This window comes from Microcaecilia unicolor, chromosome 2 (genome assembly GCF_901765095.1).
Source record: "Microcaecilia unicolor chromosome 2, aMicUni1.1, whole genome shotgun sequence".
Taxonomy (NCBI): domain Eukaryota; kingdom Metazoa; phylum Chordata; class Amphibia; order Gymnophiona; family Siphonopidae; genus Microcaecilia; species Microcaecilia unicolor.
In genome coordinates, this window is record NC_044032.1 from 27281775 (window position 1) to 27299298 (window position 17524).

A 17524-nucleotide genomic window follows, 5' to 3' on the forward strand; every position below is an offset into this window, starting at 1 on the left:
CAGTATTCTCAATGGAGAAGGGTAGATACTGGGGGTTCTTCCGGGGGTCTATGCTGGAACCGCTGCTTTTTAACATATTTATAAATGATCTAGAGATAGAACTAGTGAAGTAATTACATTTGCTGACAACACAAAGTTATTCAAAGTTGTTAAATCGTAAGAAGATAGTGAAAAAATAGAAGAGGACCTTACGAGACTGGAAGGCTGCGCATCCAAATGGTAGATGACGTTCAATGTGAACAAGTGAAAAGTGATGCATGGGGGAAAGAGGAACCCAAACAGACCCAAAACAAAAAAAATGGGTAGGCTCTGTGCCCTTTATATAGCAACCTTCATTTTCAACGGAGATTAGCACAGAGGATTCTCAGTTACAGTATGTTTTTCCTCTGTTTTGCAACAGGAAGGAAACTAAGGTAATCAGATGAACTTTCAGATTCTGATCTAACATTACATTCTCTTAATCTATAAGCATGCAAACCAAGTAGCAGTCAGTTCAATCTTGCAAGCTAACAAAAATAAGAAATAATTTTTTACTGTCCAATTATAAACATAAAAGGGCACTAACCCACAAAACTGCAAAAAAAAGTTAGCTAATATATGCAAATGAGCTCCTGACATTTATATCCTTACCTAAACTTCACACATTTTATGTACACTGCTCAGGTCTGCTAGTTAGTTCTAGCAATTTATTAAATTCTAATAAATACATTTCTCATATGCTACCACTGCCAGGAACTTCATTTAGGGCAAGATGCACTAAAGACTCATTAAAGCCCTTTCCTTACCGATTCCCTTAGCGAATCGGTAAGGAACGGGCATGCAACAAGGAATAGGAATGCAAATCGTTGTAGCTCACTTGCATTCTCTATTCCGTTGTTAAACAGTCGGCCAGTTGAGCGTGCAAGCATTATGCTGGCTGCTCTGCGCATGCCAAGGACATCCGAGATCGCTGCCGCTTCCCCATCCACCCGCACTGAAATTACAGCTTCCTGCAGCCCCAACCTCCCCGCCGCCCCCCATCCAAAAAAACCATCCATTTTGGCCGTCATTCCCCCCGCAATAATAAAAACGTCTTTTTTGGCAGTGCTTCACTCAGCTGAGAGACCTGGAAGTCCCTGAGCCAATCACAATGCGTTTAGCTGAGCTAAAAACGCTGTGATTGGCTCAGAGACTTCCAGGTCTTTTTCTACAGTCATTTACTATGTTACTATGTTTAGGAAACCGTCTAACCCCCTTTTAAACTCTGCCAAGCTAACCGCCTTCACCACGTTCTCCGGCAACGAATTCGAGTTCAATTACGCGTTGGGTGAAGAAAACTTTTCTCCGATTTGTTTTAAATTTACTACACTGTAGTTTCATCGCATGTCCCCTTGTCCTAGTATTTTTGGAAAGCGTGAACAGACGCTTCACATCCACCTGTTCCACTCCACTCATTATTTTATATACCGTCTCTTCTCCAAGCTGAAAAGCCCTAGCCTCCTTAGTCTTTCTTCATAGGGAAGTCGTCCCGACATCCCCGCTATCATTTTCGTCGCCCTTCGCTACACCTTTTCCAATTTCACTATATCTTTCTTGAGATGCGGCGACCAGAATTGAACACAATACTCAAGGTGCGGTCGCACTATGGAGCGATATAACGGCATTATAACAGCCTCGCACCTGTTTTCCATACCTTCCTAATACCCAACATGCGACTTGTTTGTTGCGCCGACATGGGCTACGTTGCATACCTTCATAAGACACTATTGGGTGGATGTGTTGGTGTGGAGACACACTGCCTTTGGTGCTGTGGTTCTGTGAGTAGCAGGACCAAATTCCCACCCGGAGTAGGGGTTGCTTGGGGACATCCCACTCGTCCTGGAATAATGGGAAGATACGTAATGAAAGGAGAAATTAGGTCTTACCTGGTAATGATTTTCTTTCCATTAGTTCTTCGCACTATTTCAGGATGAGTGGGATAGTCATGTTCATAGACCAGTAGGTGAAGATAGAGAATACAGTTGAACTGCAGCCTATACACCCAGACCCTTAGCTCAGTCCTAGTAGGACGATGCTCTGATCAGACCATTGTCTAGATACAGGTGAAACCGAACCCCCTGCCGACGCAGAACCACCACCACCACCAAGAATAGGACCTTGGAAAAGGTGTGTGGTGCTGTGGTCAAGCCAAACAGCATGGCCTTGAATTGACCAAGATTGCAAAGCGCAGGAACTGCTGATGAGTCCAGATGGAAATATGTAGATATGCCTCCTTGAGATCGAGCACGGTCAGATACTCCCCCAAGTGAATGGGCACGATGATCGATCATAGGGTCTACACCTGAAAATGAAGGACTGAGGCATCGATTCACCCCCTTTGAAGTCCAATACCGGACACACCGAGCCCTCTTTTTTTGGCATCACGAAGTAAACAGAATACTGACACTGACTCCAACCCTGCTCTGGAGGTAGTACAGGGACAATGGCCGTTAGAGCCAACAACTTTGAGAGTGCTCTAAACCAGGGCTGCTCTGACACCCCCCCCCCCCACACACACACACACCCCCGACAAGGGGAGTATAAGAAGACAGGAGCAACCGGGAAGGATAATTCCAACTTGTAGCCATTCTTGGATAATGTTGAGGACCCACTGATCCAATGTAATCTTGGCCCACTCTCCTCGAAACGTCACGAGCCATCCCCCAATAGGAACAGGAGAGGGAGCCGGCCTGGCAACACTGACTGCTTAGCAAAAGGATACAGAGCATCCTGCCTATTCGCCCAATCTCATCACCCCAAAAGGACAAATGCCTGGACGAAAAGTGCAACCTCCCAGACCTGTACTTCCTGCTGTCCCAGAGTTCTGCCGTGCCAAACCATGCACATGACCTCCAGAGCAAGTCTCATCTTTCACAAACTCCATGGCTTCATTTCTCAGAACTCCTCACCAAACAGCCACTTGTCCCGAAAGGGAAGCTTAACTACACTTTAGAAGCCATGTCTCCCAACCAGTTTCACAGCCGATGACGAGCGGCCACCATCAACGACATGCCCTTAGCGAACGCAGACACCAAGTCACAGACCCCATCTGCTAGGTAAGTCAACTCTGCTTCCACCTGGGTAATACGAGCTGACCAGGCTGTACCAGTCCGCTGCTGCCATTGTAAAGACAGGCCCGCGTCACAAAGGAGCAGTAGATCGAAGCCTGGAGACCCAGCGCCATCACCTCAGAGGCTTGCTTCAAGGCTTGCTCAAGTTGCCTTTCCTGGAAGTCCTTAAAGGCAATACCTTCCTCTACAGGAAGGGTTGTCTTCTTGCTCTGCCTTCCAAAATGGATTCCTTGATTATGTCAGTGACTGTGTCTTTCTCCTCCGCCACCAGTGGGTACAAACAGGCCATGGCCCTCCCCACCAGAAGGCTCGTGTCGGGGATACTCCATTCAGCCGAGATAAGGTCCTGAATATTTACATGTATCAGGAAGGACTCGGAGGAGGCCCAAAGGCTATGGCTATGCATGACTTCCGAAGAGTGCCCAGCAGCCGGCACCACCACCGACTCAGAAATGAGTGAACCCAACTCATCCCTGTGAAACAAGCGGAGGACCCGTGGGTCATCTTCCTCTTCCAAAGGTTCTCTCAGAAACACGCTTTCTGAAACTTTTCGGCCTCCAGGCCAATCCGTCCAGGTCCGCTTAATTGCAGCAGGCTCCGGCACATCCAGCTCGCTGCTTCAACAGGTAGGCCTGACGTAGGAGCAAGACATACTCCAGGTAAAAGGTTATTCCCTGAACCTGTCCATTCCTGGAGGCCCCCCCATGAGAATTGCTGCCGGAAGGGCTCATCTCACACTCACCCCCAACAATGAACACTGTTCCTGCCAAAATGGCCACCGCTCCCACATCTCCCTGTGATGATGCAACATGGCTTGCGCCTGGAGAAACAGCAACTAATACAAAGGTCCCCGCAGAGCTGCCTCCACCACAGAAGAATCCCCTGCTGCCACCTCCACAGTATAAGCAGTATCCGGCCTGTGCTCTGTGTAGCAGCCCAACACAGCGTGCTGAGCAGCTCTTCACTCCTTCTTCTGGCGCAGACATCAAGGATCTGTCCGAAACCAGCAGCGCTAAGCCCGCAAGCCCCTTCCACCCTCTCCCGTCACTTCCTTCGACACTCCCTACTGCTGAAGTGTAGATCGCAGACCCAAAGGGAAAGTGGACTTACCCACTGGTCTGCCCCGAGCGCTCCAGATTCTGGCCCCACCAGAGGCCAGTGCTCACCATCTCACACATGCAGGGTTAAAAGCACACCGTGTCCTGTCTCTCCACAAGGCCCAGCAGCCGACTGCCTCGCTTGCACAATGTTTACAGATTTATTTTTTGGGCGCTGTTTAAATAGACTTCTAGGATAGAAGAGGACAGCCAGAGAAAACCTCAACCAAGGCAGCGGAATGACAGGGACCCGGCACCATAAGATACGACACCCGCACTCAGGCGCTGCTGGAACCCTCCAGGTAACTTACCGCCAGCCAGACCCCTGGACAAGGACTCAAAACAGAAAGTCATGTCTATCCACCTTCTGGAGACAGAAAATACTGAGCAGCTACTTAATTGTGGCATTGCAAAACAAAAACAGTGTTGTAGAGCACAATTTTCTCTTTCAGATGATACTGTTCACAAGCTGATTCAGGCAGACTCTTTAATAATTGGCTTTGAATTTTGGTACATTTTACCATTTGCGCTGACAGTGACAACTTTGAAGAGATCCTGCAGGGCGGTTATAGATGCTGGTTAGTTGCAAATCTGGCAGTTTTATGTCCAGCACAAGCATAATGCTTGTTCAAAACTTCAAGTCCATATCTTTGTTTGCATGGAAGTTGTTGCGGTCTGAATATTGGTCCAAATATGTTCCGATGAGTCGCAACCAATTTTGATGCACACTTTGAGTCAACTTGTTTGACTGGATTTTGCATCCATAATGTTAAAATGTATTTCATCGGAATTAGCATCAAAAACTGTACAGGATTTGAATTTTTTAGCCATTCTTATGTGTTTGGATTTTATTAGACCCCAAAAATGGCATTTTGGTAAATGTTGCGCGCTCATGGACTGACAACCTTTCAGAAAAGGGGGTCTAGATCTGCAACTATTGAGTCCCTTGGCCCTTTAGCTGAGCTGTGTGCTGTAATCCACTGCTAAAGAGCACACGGCAATCCACAATGTCAGATCATTATACTTTATTGTAATCCCTTTGTGTCAACTGCTCCTCCAAAAGGTAGTTCCCACCACAGCATTTCTCAAGAAGCATAGCAGTTCAACAGCATAGTATTCAAAACAAAACAAAAGGTTCCAAAATCTCAGCAGTTCATATAAAGCAGTTATGCAAAGCAATTCTTCAAATAAAGAAGCTCAAAAAGGGCTCAAACTCCCAGAAGTTCATGTATAGCAGGTATGCAAAGTAATTCTCCAAACACGGTAGCTCCAAAAAGGGTTCAAACCCTCCCCAGCAGTTCATATCAGCAGTTTGGCAAAACAATTCCCCAAACACGGTAGCTCCAAAAAGGGTTCAAACCCTCCCCAGCAGTTCATATCAGCAGTTTGGCAAAACAATTCCCCAAACACAGCAGTTCAGAAAGGGTTCAAACTCCCAGCAGTTCATATCAGCAGTTTGGCAAAACAATTCCCCAAACACAGCAGTTCAGAAAGGGTTCAAACTCCCAGCAGTTCATATCAGCAGTTTGGCAAAACAATTCCCCAAACACAGCAGTTCAGAAAGGGTTCAAACTCCCAGCAGTTCATATCAGCAGTTTGGCAAAACAATTCCCCAAACACAGCAGTTCAAAAAGGGTTCAAACTCCCAGCAGTTCAAAAAGGGTTCAAACTCCCAGCAGTTCATGTATAGCAGTTATACAACGTAATTCTCCAAACACGGTAGATCAAAAAGGGAAATGAGACTTAATATACCGCCTTTCTGTGGTATTTTGCGACTACATTCAAAGCGGTTTACATATATACAGGTACTTATTTTGTACCTGGGGAAATGGAGGTTTAAGTGACTTGCCCACAGTCACAAGGAGCTGCAGTGAGAATCGAACCCAGATCCCCAGGATCAAAGTCCGCTGCACTAACCACTAGGCTACTTCTAAGGGTTCAAAGTCCCCAGCAGTTCATGTAAGCAGTTATGCAATAATTCCCCAAACACAGCAGTTCAGAAAAGGTTCAAACTCCCAGCAGTTCATGTATAGCAGTTATGCCCAAAACCACCACTCCTCTCTCCATTTCAAAAGAAATCAACCTAGGGAGAGTGGCAAGGGTCCCTCCCCAACCAGGACAGCATAATACCCTGACCACCACCCGCATGACCCTTCCGTGGTAAACCGGTTCTCTCAGCTCCCCTCGTGGGACAGCCACCTTTTCCCCTCTTCTACTAGGCTCTCCTCTCAAGCAGCCCTCTGCTGTTTCACCTCCTTTCCTTCCAGTTTAGTCAGAGCAGCAATCTCCATCGGCTCCTCTTGCTCTAGTTCTTCCTCCTTTTCTTCCCCTTGCCAGTCCATAGGTTCTTCCCCACACCCATTGCTCAGCTGCTCTCCATTAGCTTGATTGGGCAGGTTCAGAACGCCTTCCTTCATCCTGGCTGTCTGGGACAGGTTTTTCCAACTCCCTTCTCTTGACCTCCTCTGGGGGCTGTTGGGGATTGAAGTCCCTGTTTCTACCATGGGACCTACTCGAGGGCTGCTGGGAATTGTAGTCTTTTCCTTTTCTCCAATCCCCCAGAGGAAAAGATTCCTTTCTCTACCCAGTCTCCCTCCCTCTCGAGCCTCCTCATTCCTCCATGTGCCTTCATTCTCCCTCTCACCCTCATTTATTTCTTTATTTTATTTATTGCATTTATATCCCACATTTTCCCACCTCTTTGCAGGCTCAATGTGGCTTACAATAATCATGAACAGTGGAAATATATTAGAAAATATACATTTAGTGTTACAGAAGGATCTTGGGCATATTCCTCACACTCCCCAACACGACTTACTGGCATCCGTTATCACCACTTCCATTGTGTTATCAGAAAGGGAGCTCTGACTGTCAAATTCCTGGCCAATACCCACTACTGCATACTCTGCCTTGAAACCAGCATCCAAGGAAGATAAAAGTCGTACTTCTGTGACACTGGAGACCAGCTGCTGAGAAGAGAGCTATTATCCTGTAATAGCCATATACAAGCTTTTGCCCGTGGCACCACTTGCATCACAGCCGTCACTGAGCCAGAACCTGGACAGAGTCCCAGACCCTGGGCCTGCCTTGGCTGAGATGACGAAATCTATTGAACCAGCTTTGATATCCTGCACTTCTATGAGGAAGATCCTCTCCTCTGTTGTCTCAAATAGAATGTCCAGATACTCCAGCATCTGTGATGGAGTTAGTCTGCTCTTCTCAAAATCGGTCACCCAACCTGACTGCAGAAAATAGAAAAAAAAACTTTGTCCACTGCAACCATGCTATCTGAAAAGGACAACGCACTAATAAGACAGTCATAGAGATAAGGGTGAACTCTGCTTCCCTGGCGCTGAAGTCAACCTTGGTAAATGTTCTTGGAGCCATGGCGAGACTGAACAGCAAGGCCCTGAACTGGAAGTGATGGCCCAGAATCGCAAAACAGAAAAACCCAAGATGAAGCGGCCATGTGTGTATATGTAAGTACACCTCCTTGAGATAAAGGATGGTGAGAAATTCTCCTGCTTGAGCAGAGGCTATGACTGCTCTTAGTGTCTCCATGCAAAAGAAAGACACACAAAGGCAGCAGTTTAGACCTTTGATATCTAAGACAGGATGAAAGCTACCTTCCTTCTTTGGGACAATGAAGTAGATGGAGTATCTGCTTTGTCCTGCCTGGGGAACTGGAACAATGGACCAGAGTGCCAATAAGGAACTTACAGTGGCCTCAACATTGACTGCCTTGGTTCCCTTTCAACAAAAGTCTGCAAGAAGAGACGAGCAACCAGGTAGAACTTCAACTTGTAACCTTCTGTAAGAACATCCAGAATCCACTGGTCTGACATTCAATCTCTCCAACAAGGCCATAAAAGAGACTGAATGAATTCTTTGCTTCGGTCTTTAGCCAAGTCGTAAGAGATTTACCTGTACTGGAAATGGTTTTCAAGGGTGATGATGCGGAGGAACTGCAATAAATCTCTGTGAACTCAGAAGATGTAACGAGCCAAATCAATAAGTTAGAGTGAAAATCACCTAGACCAGATGGTAAACACCCCAGGGTACTGAAAGAACTCAAACATGAAATTACCAATCTGCTATTAATGATTTATAACATGGTTTAATGGGACGGAATCAGCATGGGTTCAGCCAAGAGAAGTCTTGAATCACCAATTTGCTTCACTTCTTTGAAGGCTTGAATAGATCTGTGGATAAAGGTGAGCCGGTTGATGTAGTGTACCTAGATTTTCAGAAAGCTTTTGACAATTCCTCATGAGAAACTCCTGAGAAAATTAAAGAGTCATGGGATAGGAGGCAAGGTTCTGGTGTGGATTAGGAATTGGTTATTGGACAGAAAACAGAGGGTAGGGTTAAATGGACATTTCTCTCAATGGAGGAGGATGAACAGGAGTGCCGCAGGAATCTGTATTGGGACCAGTGCTAGGAAATCAGAACAAGTGAGATGATTAAATTTGCAGATGACACAAAACTATTCAAGGTTGTTAAAACATGTGGATTGTGAAAAAACTACAGGAAGACCTTAGAAAACTGGGCATCCAAGTGACAGATGAAATCTAATGTGCACAAATGCAAAGTGATGCACATTCGGAAGGTGAGGTCACACCATAGAGCAATACAGAGGCATTATAATTTCTGGTCTCATTTTGCATACCTCTCAATAATTCCTAGCATCCTGTTTGCTTTTTCAGACACCGCTGCACACTGGATGTCTAGAAATTGTACTGGGGCACTCAGGATATCATGCACCATGAGTTCTCTCACTCTTGTAATTGCCTCCACAGCTCAAGAAGAGCCTCCTCTCCAGTCTGCACCATTTAATTACATTCAATTCTGTGCTGTTCTTGTGGTATCAAGTTAAGGAGTTCATGCACCACACATCATGTTTGAGAAAAGATTTAAAACCAGGTTTGGGGAAGGGGGGAGGAGACTGCTAAGGACAGGATGAGGAAAGGAATTGAGATGGAAAACTGGGGAAGAGGGTGAGAGGATGAGGACAGTGGAGACAACTTATCACAGCTGATGAGCGAACCAAAAAGAGGCAACCACCTGTGGAGCAGCTATCTAGGCTGACATGCTGGTAAAGTAGATGGAAAAATTAGCCCAGGTGTGCTCCTAAGGGCTTGTTTTACAAAACTGCACTATCAATTCCTGCTGAGCAAATGAGAGGAAGACCATTCAATTCCTATAGGCTTCCTCTCATTTGCCATATGTGAACCGCTAGCTCAGCTTTTTAAAAAGAAGCCCTAAATCTTTGTGAGTCAAAGAATATCAGGTAAGAAACAGCACAAGACTGGGAGAAGGAAGCATCAGCCTTGATTCAAAGGGTAGTATCGGAAATAAAGGAAAACAGTTACGGATGGAGAATCTATACAAGTTTACACAGAACCAGCTAAAATTACTTTGGAAATACCATAGTAATTAATCTTTAAAATTGTCTGCCAGAAGTTCTGACTTTAAAACAAAAGGCTGGGAAACTGGAGGTCAAAGGAAGACACAGGAGCAGATGCAGAAACCTGAAGGTTAGTGTCATGTGACCATGCCTGAGCACATGGCTTCTGATGCGAACCTAATGCAAAGGTTTGTTCTCTGATCCAGTAAACACATGGCATTAAAGCTACAGCCATGTTAAAAACTGTGTATTGTCAGCAAAAAAAAAAAAAAAAAAAAAACACCACACCATGCCAGTAGTATGCAGTTGTGCATGAATAGTGATTGGCTCATGCACTGACAGAAGGGTGACAAAAAAAGATGAAGGTCCACTGTCACCTTCACCCCCCCCCCCCCCAAAAAAAAAAAAAAAACCCTAGTCCCTACTCCCTAGTGGACCACTGATCTCCAAAACCCCAGGATGGCCACCAATTCTCTGATCCACCCCAAAAATAGTGCCTAGTGGATCCCTAAGGTCTCATAAAAATGTCCTTAGTGTCTAATGTCTATGTTTGTTAAGATATCCTGCTAAATGTAAAAGTGTGTGTGTGTGTGTATTTCTTTTTTTAACATTGCTTTCCTTTTCGGAAGATCCCTCCCTGAGTGGTATCAGTTCTGTTTCTTTTGAGGAGACCTATACTGCTGAGAGCTTTATGTTTTCTCCCCTTTGGATGTATTTTCTTTTTGCTGTGGGCTGTTGAGCAAGCAAAAGTTTCTCATCCATTGGGTCTCTTTCTATTTGTATTTAACATTTTGTGCCTCTTTTTCATAGATCTCCTTTTTTTTTTAAGCTAATGGCTCTTTCTAAATTTATTTTTGGTTTTATTAGGCTGTGGTCATATTTGATGTTTGTAACTATGTAATACAAAAATAAATTATATCCCATGTGAAATGACAGAACTAAGAAAAAAAAACACCACCAAGAACAAAATGAAAAAAAAAGCCAAACAAAACTAGGCAAAAGAAACAATGCACGCAAAAGTTAGAAACGTAACAAAAATTACTCCTGGTTCTTAAATGTTTGACCTGCTTCTAAGTTTTATAAAACTTACATCCTGCCCTCTTTATCTAGAGGAATTTCATTTGGGGGGAGGGGGGGAAGATCTTAAAAATTAAAAAAAAAAACCACCCAAACATCTAAGTCAGGGTTTCTCAAATCTGCCTGGTGACTTCACAGCCCATTCAATTTTCAGGACATCCAAAATAAATTTGAATGGCCTAGAATGCATACAATTTACCTGAAAACCTGTTTGGGTGACTCACTGCTAGTCTGATCTGAAAAGCTCTACTCAAAAGCAAAAGAAACAGATTTAACTAGACTGCTCAAAGACACCTGCTGATTTTGAAGCAAAACTACAGAGTATAAACTGGTAGCTTTCTGAACCTTAAATGTCCTCAAGATGGAGGGATTGCAGTACAGAAAAGTGGTAAAGAAACTTTCTGGTTCTGATGATTCACCAGGAAAAGGACAGATAAGTAATTCATTCTGGGTTTGTTCATCCATCCTATGATCTCATCCTTTTATTAAATCTTTGTTCCAACTCATCACAAGTATATTTCCAATATGCTTACAAGTGTTACAGCTCTTCCCAAACTACATGGAAAGGATGGCCTAGATTCCAGTTCCTTTCTCATTTTTCTTAACAGCTGTGACTCATAATTCTCCGTCCTGCAGGAGTCACCCACTTTTCAGTAGTTCACCTCTGCAAGTCATTTGCTTTACAATAACAGATTAAGTAAAACTAGCAAGGGATTAGTTCCACCTATAATGATTAATACAAGAAAGTTCTTACAACCTGATGAAGGTATACTGAGCTACACAGGATCAGCTCTACAAAACATCCTTGCACTTTCCTGATGTGACTAGATAATTATTAAACGGAGGAAAAAAAAAGTCTCATATTTTAAGGGAACACTCAGTCATTGGTAAACCAATATTAGGGAGGTCTCCTAAATCATCATGGGCAAAAACCTCCTTATTATTTTAATATTGTATGTGAAAATGTGGTTACTGCTCAAAATATTTCTGCAAATAAAGCCGTCTATATATTTAATCGACGGATCAAGCACTCCATTTAATAATTATCTAGTCACATCAGGAAAGTGCAAGGATATTTTGTAAAGTTTATACGAGTTTATCATTATATAAATATCCTTTTAAGCTCTTTTTTTGAGATTTAGATTGGTCTACACAGGATCAGGTCACTCCAAGAAGATTCTTGTGTCCCCCTCATGATCAAACAGTCCAGCTGAGCTTTGTATCAAAAAAAAAAATTCTTTACTCCCTTCACAAGAGCTCAAGATGACACACAGCATGACTAATCTACAGAAAAGAATTATGCTATAGCTGGTGCTTGTCTGACCATTTTTAGAATACAGGCAATATAACTTTCCCGCCCTTCCATTTAAAAGGGCACATGGCAAAGCAGACATGGGCAATCTCAGTCCGAGGGCCACGGCTTTCAGCATTTCTCCAATGAATATGCATGAAATCTATTTGCATGCGCTGTTTCCATTGTATGCAAATAGATCTGGTATGTGGCACTTGAAGACAGAGACCGCCCACCTTTGCACTGGAGAAATTCTGCTTGCTCACTCTCTTTACCTGGAGCTCGTGCTATTAGTGACTCATTAGCTTGCGGAGTATAAATCCTGTTTTTCCAGGAAGCCAAAGTAATCATGCCATCAGTTGAGAGCAAATAAGTTAGAGTAACAAACAAGAAAGTAAAAAGAAAATTAGACTGAAAGAGACACGAAAAGAAAACAGTAGCAAATAGATAACCACCAGTAGACTAAGTGGCAGGTAAGAGGAGATCACTTCTCAGAAAACATAACAGCTTGAAGAGGAAGCCTAGGTTAAAAATCCACTGGAAGCATTTGAACAGTTGATTCCTTGAATGGACAAGTCTAAAGAGCCTCTTTTTAATATACAATTAAATAGTCGAAGTAGAAATGCATCTGCCCTACCAAACAAGAAGGCTCCCTATTTTGAGATCAAGGCAGACATGATCCTACATTTTAAACTACAAACAGATCAGATACCTGGGTTGTAGCACCTCTTAGAATATTTGTGCTCCTGGGAAACAGCAGATAAAAGTCCAAAATAAAGTGAAAGTGAACATTAAACAGACTGGGTCTATCAAACCAGATGCAAAACACATTTGAATTAGGCAACAAGAGATAGTAGTGGTGTAGAGCAGGCCACTGATTAATAAAGGAAATCAGGTCATTATGAAGATTTGACTAGACACTGATTATACATATTGTTTTTGAATTCTTCCCTTGATTTGCTGTTGGATTCCCTTATTCTTGAGGGCTTAATAGGAAATTCTTACTTTTTCTTATTACCCTACTTAACTCATTTTCTATACAAGGTTGTAATCGTCTTGTATTTGTACAGGTTTAGAAATATTTTTTTTTTTAATATACATTTTGACCTTGTTTTTATTTCATGAAATACATGGCTTTTTTATATTGTTTCTGCAGGGAGATACTAACCTCTATTTCTACCCAGTCTTGAGAAAAGATACATGGATTTAACAAGACCTGCGACAACTCCACAATACTAGGCAAGTTTACAAATCAAAGCCAGTCCAACCCAAGTAGTATTTTCTTTTTTTTTTTCATTACAATATCTATCCAAAAACTGTACATTAAACATTGTCCTAATATGTTTGAACAACATAAACTGCCTCCTGATGATTTGTCCTAAATCAGACATTTTAGCAATGAGTAATCTCAAAGTGGCAAGCTCAAACCTTTATCTTTCTCAGAACATGAAACATGGGAACAGTATGAAGCAGAGAAGGCCCACCTAGACTGCATAAAATTGCTTCCACTTGTAAAGCCACAGACCACTGTGGATTTTTTACTTTCCCTCAACTTTAAAGTTAAGGACAGGGAAAACTAAATATTAGGGATGTACATTTAACACGTTAACACGATTAACATGTTAAATGACTTGCGTTAAAATTTTTAACTGAAGTTAATGCCTCTCTCCCCCACCTGTAAACATCCAGCTTTGCTCTGCCTACACGTCTTTCTTCTCAAGCACACTCCTCTCCAGCCGCTTCTCCCTGCTTCTCATGGCCGCTGCACTCAAAGAACGCTGCATGTCACCCGGCTCCAAACCTGTCTCTGAAACAGGAAGTTCTGTTAGAAGAGGCAGAACTTCCTGTTACAGATAGGCTTTGGCACCGGCGACTAAATAGTATGATTTCACTGCAGTGGCTGTGAGGAGCAAGGAAGAGTAGCAGAGGAGTGAGGGCTGCTGGAGACGTTAAGTTCACACTGCCAGAAAACAAAAAGGGATAAAGATATGGACCGCGCTGGGCAGGCAAAGACAGCAGAAAAAGAAAAGCCAGAGATGCAGGGGAGAGGGTGGCAGCAGCAGAAAGAGAAGAGCCAAAGATGCGGGGGAGGAGAGGGCAACAGTGGGAGAAAGAGGTGAAGAGCGAGTGATGTGGGGGAGGGGTGGCGGCAGAAAAGAGAAGAGCAAGAGAACTGGGGAAGGAAGAGCCAGAGATATAAGGCAGAGAGGCAGCTGCAGTGGGAGAAATAGGAGTAGAGCCAGAGATGCAGGGGAGCAGAGAGCCAAGGCAGGAGAAAGAGAACAGCGAGAGATGCAGGGTAAGGTGGTGCTAGAGAGAGATGTGCCAGAGAAGTAAGAAGAGGTGCCAGAAGGAAAAAAAAAAAGGATGAAAGAAAGATGGGGACCTCGGGGGAGGGGGGGGAGATAGATGCTAGAAATAAGGGATGAAGAATCAAGATGTTGCCCATAGAACAGAGGGGAGAGGAGGAGGAAAAAAAAAAGAGAGAGAAGGAAAAAATGGTAATCATGGATAGAGGGAATGGAGAAGATAGTGCCAGGGCAGGGAAGGCAAAGGAGGAGATGGAACCAAAATCATTGGTTGAATGTTTAGAATCAATTACAAAAAAAAAAAAAGGTAAACTATGGAGTTCATTTTCAAAGCATTTAGACCTTACAAAGTTCCATAGGCTTCAAGTCTGCTTTATTTTATTTTATTTTTGTTTTGTTACATTTGTACCCCGCACTTTCCCACTCATGGCAGGCTCAATGCAGCTTACATGGAGCAATGGAGGGTTAAGTGACTTGCCCAGAGTCACAAGGAGCTGCCTGTGCCAGGAATCGAACTCAGTTCCTCAGTTCCCCAGGACCAAAGTCCACCACCCTGACCACTAGGCCACTCCTCCTCCTTTGAAAATACGCCTCCACATTTATATGCTAAATTTATTTCAACTCCTTTACATCTGGATCACACAATTAATCATTTGATTACAAACTGTAATCATACGATTAAAAATGTTTGACCATGGGCAGCCCTACTAAATATATAGCAAGGTTATACCAGCCGTTTTAGCATCAGGATTTTTATTACTACATTGCATGGTTTTAAACCGTTCTGCGATTTCAAAACTACTTTAAGTTTTATGAAAACAAAAAGGCCAGATCCTGTGGAAAGATAGTGAGTATATTAACAAACAGCTTACTGTTTTTTAAGTAACATGAAAGAGTAAACTGATATAACACATCTCTCATTAATGAAAATATTAACATCCAGTTATTAGATAATCATCTAAAGGTACCAGAGTAAAATGTTTCTATAACCAACATTCAAGCATTAGGTAACCTTTTTAGACCACTTTGATTATGTCTCAAAACTATTTTAGAAGCACAGAAAAGATATGCTGCCACATAATATTTTCAAGGCACACATAGACTGTCCTTGTCGAAATGGCTGTGGGCACAAAAATATTTTTGTATTCTAAAAGGGTACAAGTAAAAATATTACAGTTAAAAATGTATCAAGGACCCTTAATGGCTATAAAGAGAAAACAAACTAAGATGAGATAGTTGACAGTAAGACATGAGTTTGAAGCTCATACCTACCAATTCCTATACCTGTGCACAATGAATTAGCTACATAGCTCAGAGGTATTTGGTAGAAGAACAGTGGCAGGAAATATAAATGTCAACTTACATGTCCAGCAAACAGAGGAAATTCGAGCCTCAATTTTTTTTAAGGGAATTATGGTGTATTCCCATGAGTTTTAGCTCTTTAATTTACAGTTAAAAAACTAAATTGTTTCTGTTGTACATGATCGCCACATCTGTACGTGTTGTAACCGCTCTGGTCCTCCGGTACAGGCCCACCCCATTCAGCACCAGAGAGGCGTGTCGTGTCCTGGGAGGTATTTTAAAGGCCCTGCACCATTTCTTACCCCCCGCAGGGGTTACGACCGCCCAGCTCACTGCCTCCTCTTCACTTCAAGACACCTTCTTTTTTACTCAATTCGGCGGGTATTTTCTAATTATTCCGCCTTCTACTGCGCAACGGACAGACAATAAGGACGAAAGGGTCGCTCCTTGTCCGCTGGCGAGGTCAGCTCCGCGAAGTACTAGAAAAGGGGAACAGCTAACAAGGCCGAACGACGACACCAGAATAATAATCACTATTATTACTGTAGGAAGACATGCCAAGACCGGGATCCGGCCTGACCAAGGCACATCTGCAGCAAAATCTCTAGAAGGCCGCTTCCAACACTTACCTGATGCCTACAGACTCCCCACACGGCAGAGCAGGCCGAAACGCTAATACCCTCGTCCCCGTTCTCTCTACGGTAGCCGAATAACAATTCCAACCTCAACACACGACGCCATCTTGCGATATTTTGTATCTCCACCTCTTTTTTTTCCCCTCTCTCCCACCTACCCGGCGCGACGCTAAACGTCACCGCGTAGGTCAGCTGACGGCGGGCCACCAATGGGAGGTGAGCGGGGTGACGTCATGAGGATGCCGGCGGCATTGGGGAGACGCGGTGACGGTTGCCAAGTTGTGGGTGGAGCTTCTTGCCTCTAGCAGCCAGACACAAGGAAGTCTTTTAGAGCCGGATGTGGAGGGAGGGTGTGTTTTATTTATAGCGTTATTCTACCTTTTTAATTCATCGTTTCTTGAGATTGAGGTTATTAATAGAAATCAAACAAAATAAAACGTGGAAAAGAAAATAAGATGATACCTTTTTTATTGGACATAACTTAATACATTTCTTGATTAGCTTTCGAAGGTTGCCCCTCTTCCTCAGATCGGAAATAAGCAAATGTGGTAGCAGATAGTATATATGAGAGAAACATCAAAGCATTACTTTGACAGTCTGACAGGGTGGGGGTGGGTAGGAGGTATGCATGGGATAGTATATATAAGTGAAACATCCAAGCATTACTTTGACAATCTGACAAAGTGGGAGGGTGGGGGTATGCATGGGGACATCAAAGCATTTCATTGATATTCTAACAGGATGGGTGTGGGCAGGGGTGTGCTGGTAAATTTTTTAACAACAGGCTCCTTCTCCGGACTCAGCCAGCTCTGCAGTTGGAAGGGCCAGGGGTGGCCGGGGGGGGGGGGGGGGTGGAGCAACACTTGCCTCTATCTCCTCCCTTCGTGCGGGCACGCTAGGCATACCTCTGCTGGCAGCCACCACTCCCAACGTCTTGCTCTGAGCAGCATGCTGGAACTTCTCTCACATGCTCGAGAAGTCCCAGCCTGCTGCCCAGAACTGGAAACAAGGAGCGGGGAGCAGCAGTAGTCTATTTACTTGGCTGGCAGGGCTCAGCATCCCCACCAGCAAAGTAAAAGATAATTCAGCAGGGGGCCCAAGCCCACGTTTTGGGAGCCAGTTGTTAAAGTAGCTATGGAGGGCCTTACTTTAACACCCGGCTACCAAAATTCTTAAAAACTTAACAACCGGCTCTTGCGAGCCTGTGAGAGCCTGCTCCAGCACACCACTGGGTGTGGGTAGGTGAGAGGAGGGTGATAAACAGAAAAATACAATTTTATGGTTTATAATGGGCTAGAAAACCCAGATCCTTGTTAA

The 17524-nt window shown here is 43.8% G+C and overlaps 1 protein-coding gene across 2 annotated transcripts in view; it reads right to left on the reverse strand.

Annotated features, from left to right (window-relative positions):
• The window catches only part of LOC115462830 (ubiquitin-associated protein 1-like), an 84157-nt gene extending 67816 nt beyond the window's left edge, over positions 1–16341 (reverse strand). For both annotated transcript variants that reach the window (XM_030192859.1, XM_030192860.1), the window contains exon 1: positions 16202–16341. The gene's annotated coding sequence lies outside the window, so the exon portion shown is untranslated. The remainder of the gene's footprint in view (positions 1–16201) is intronic.
• Between the last annotated feature and the right edge of the window lie 1183 nt (positions 16342–17524).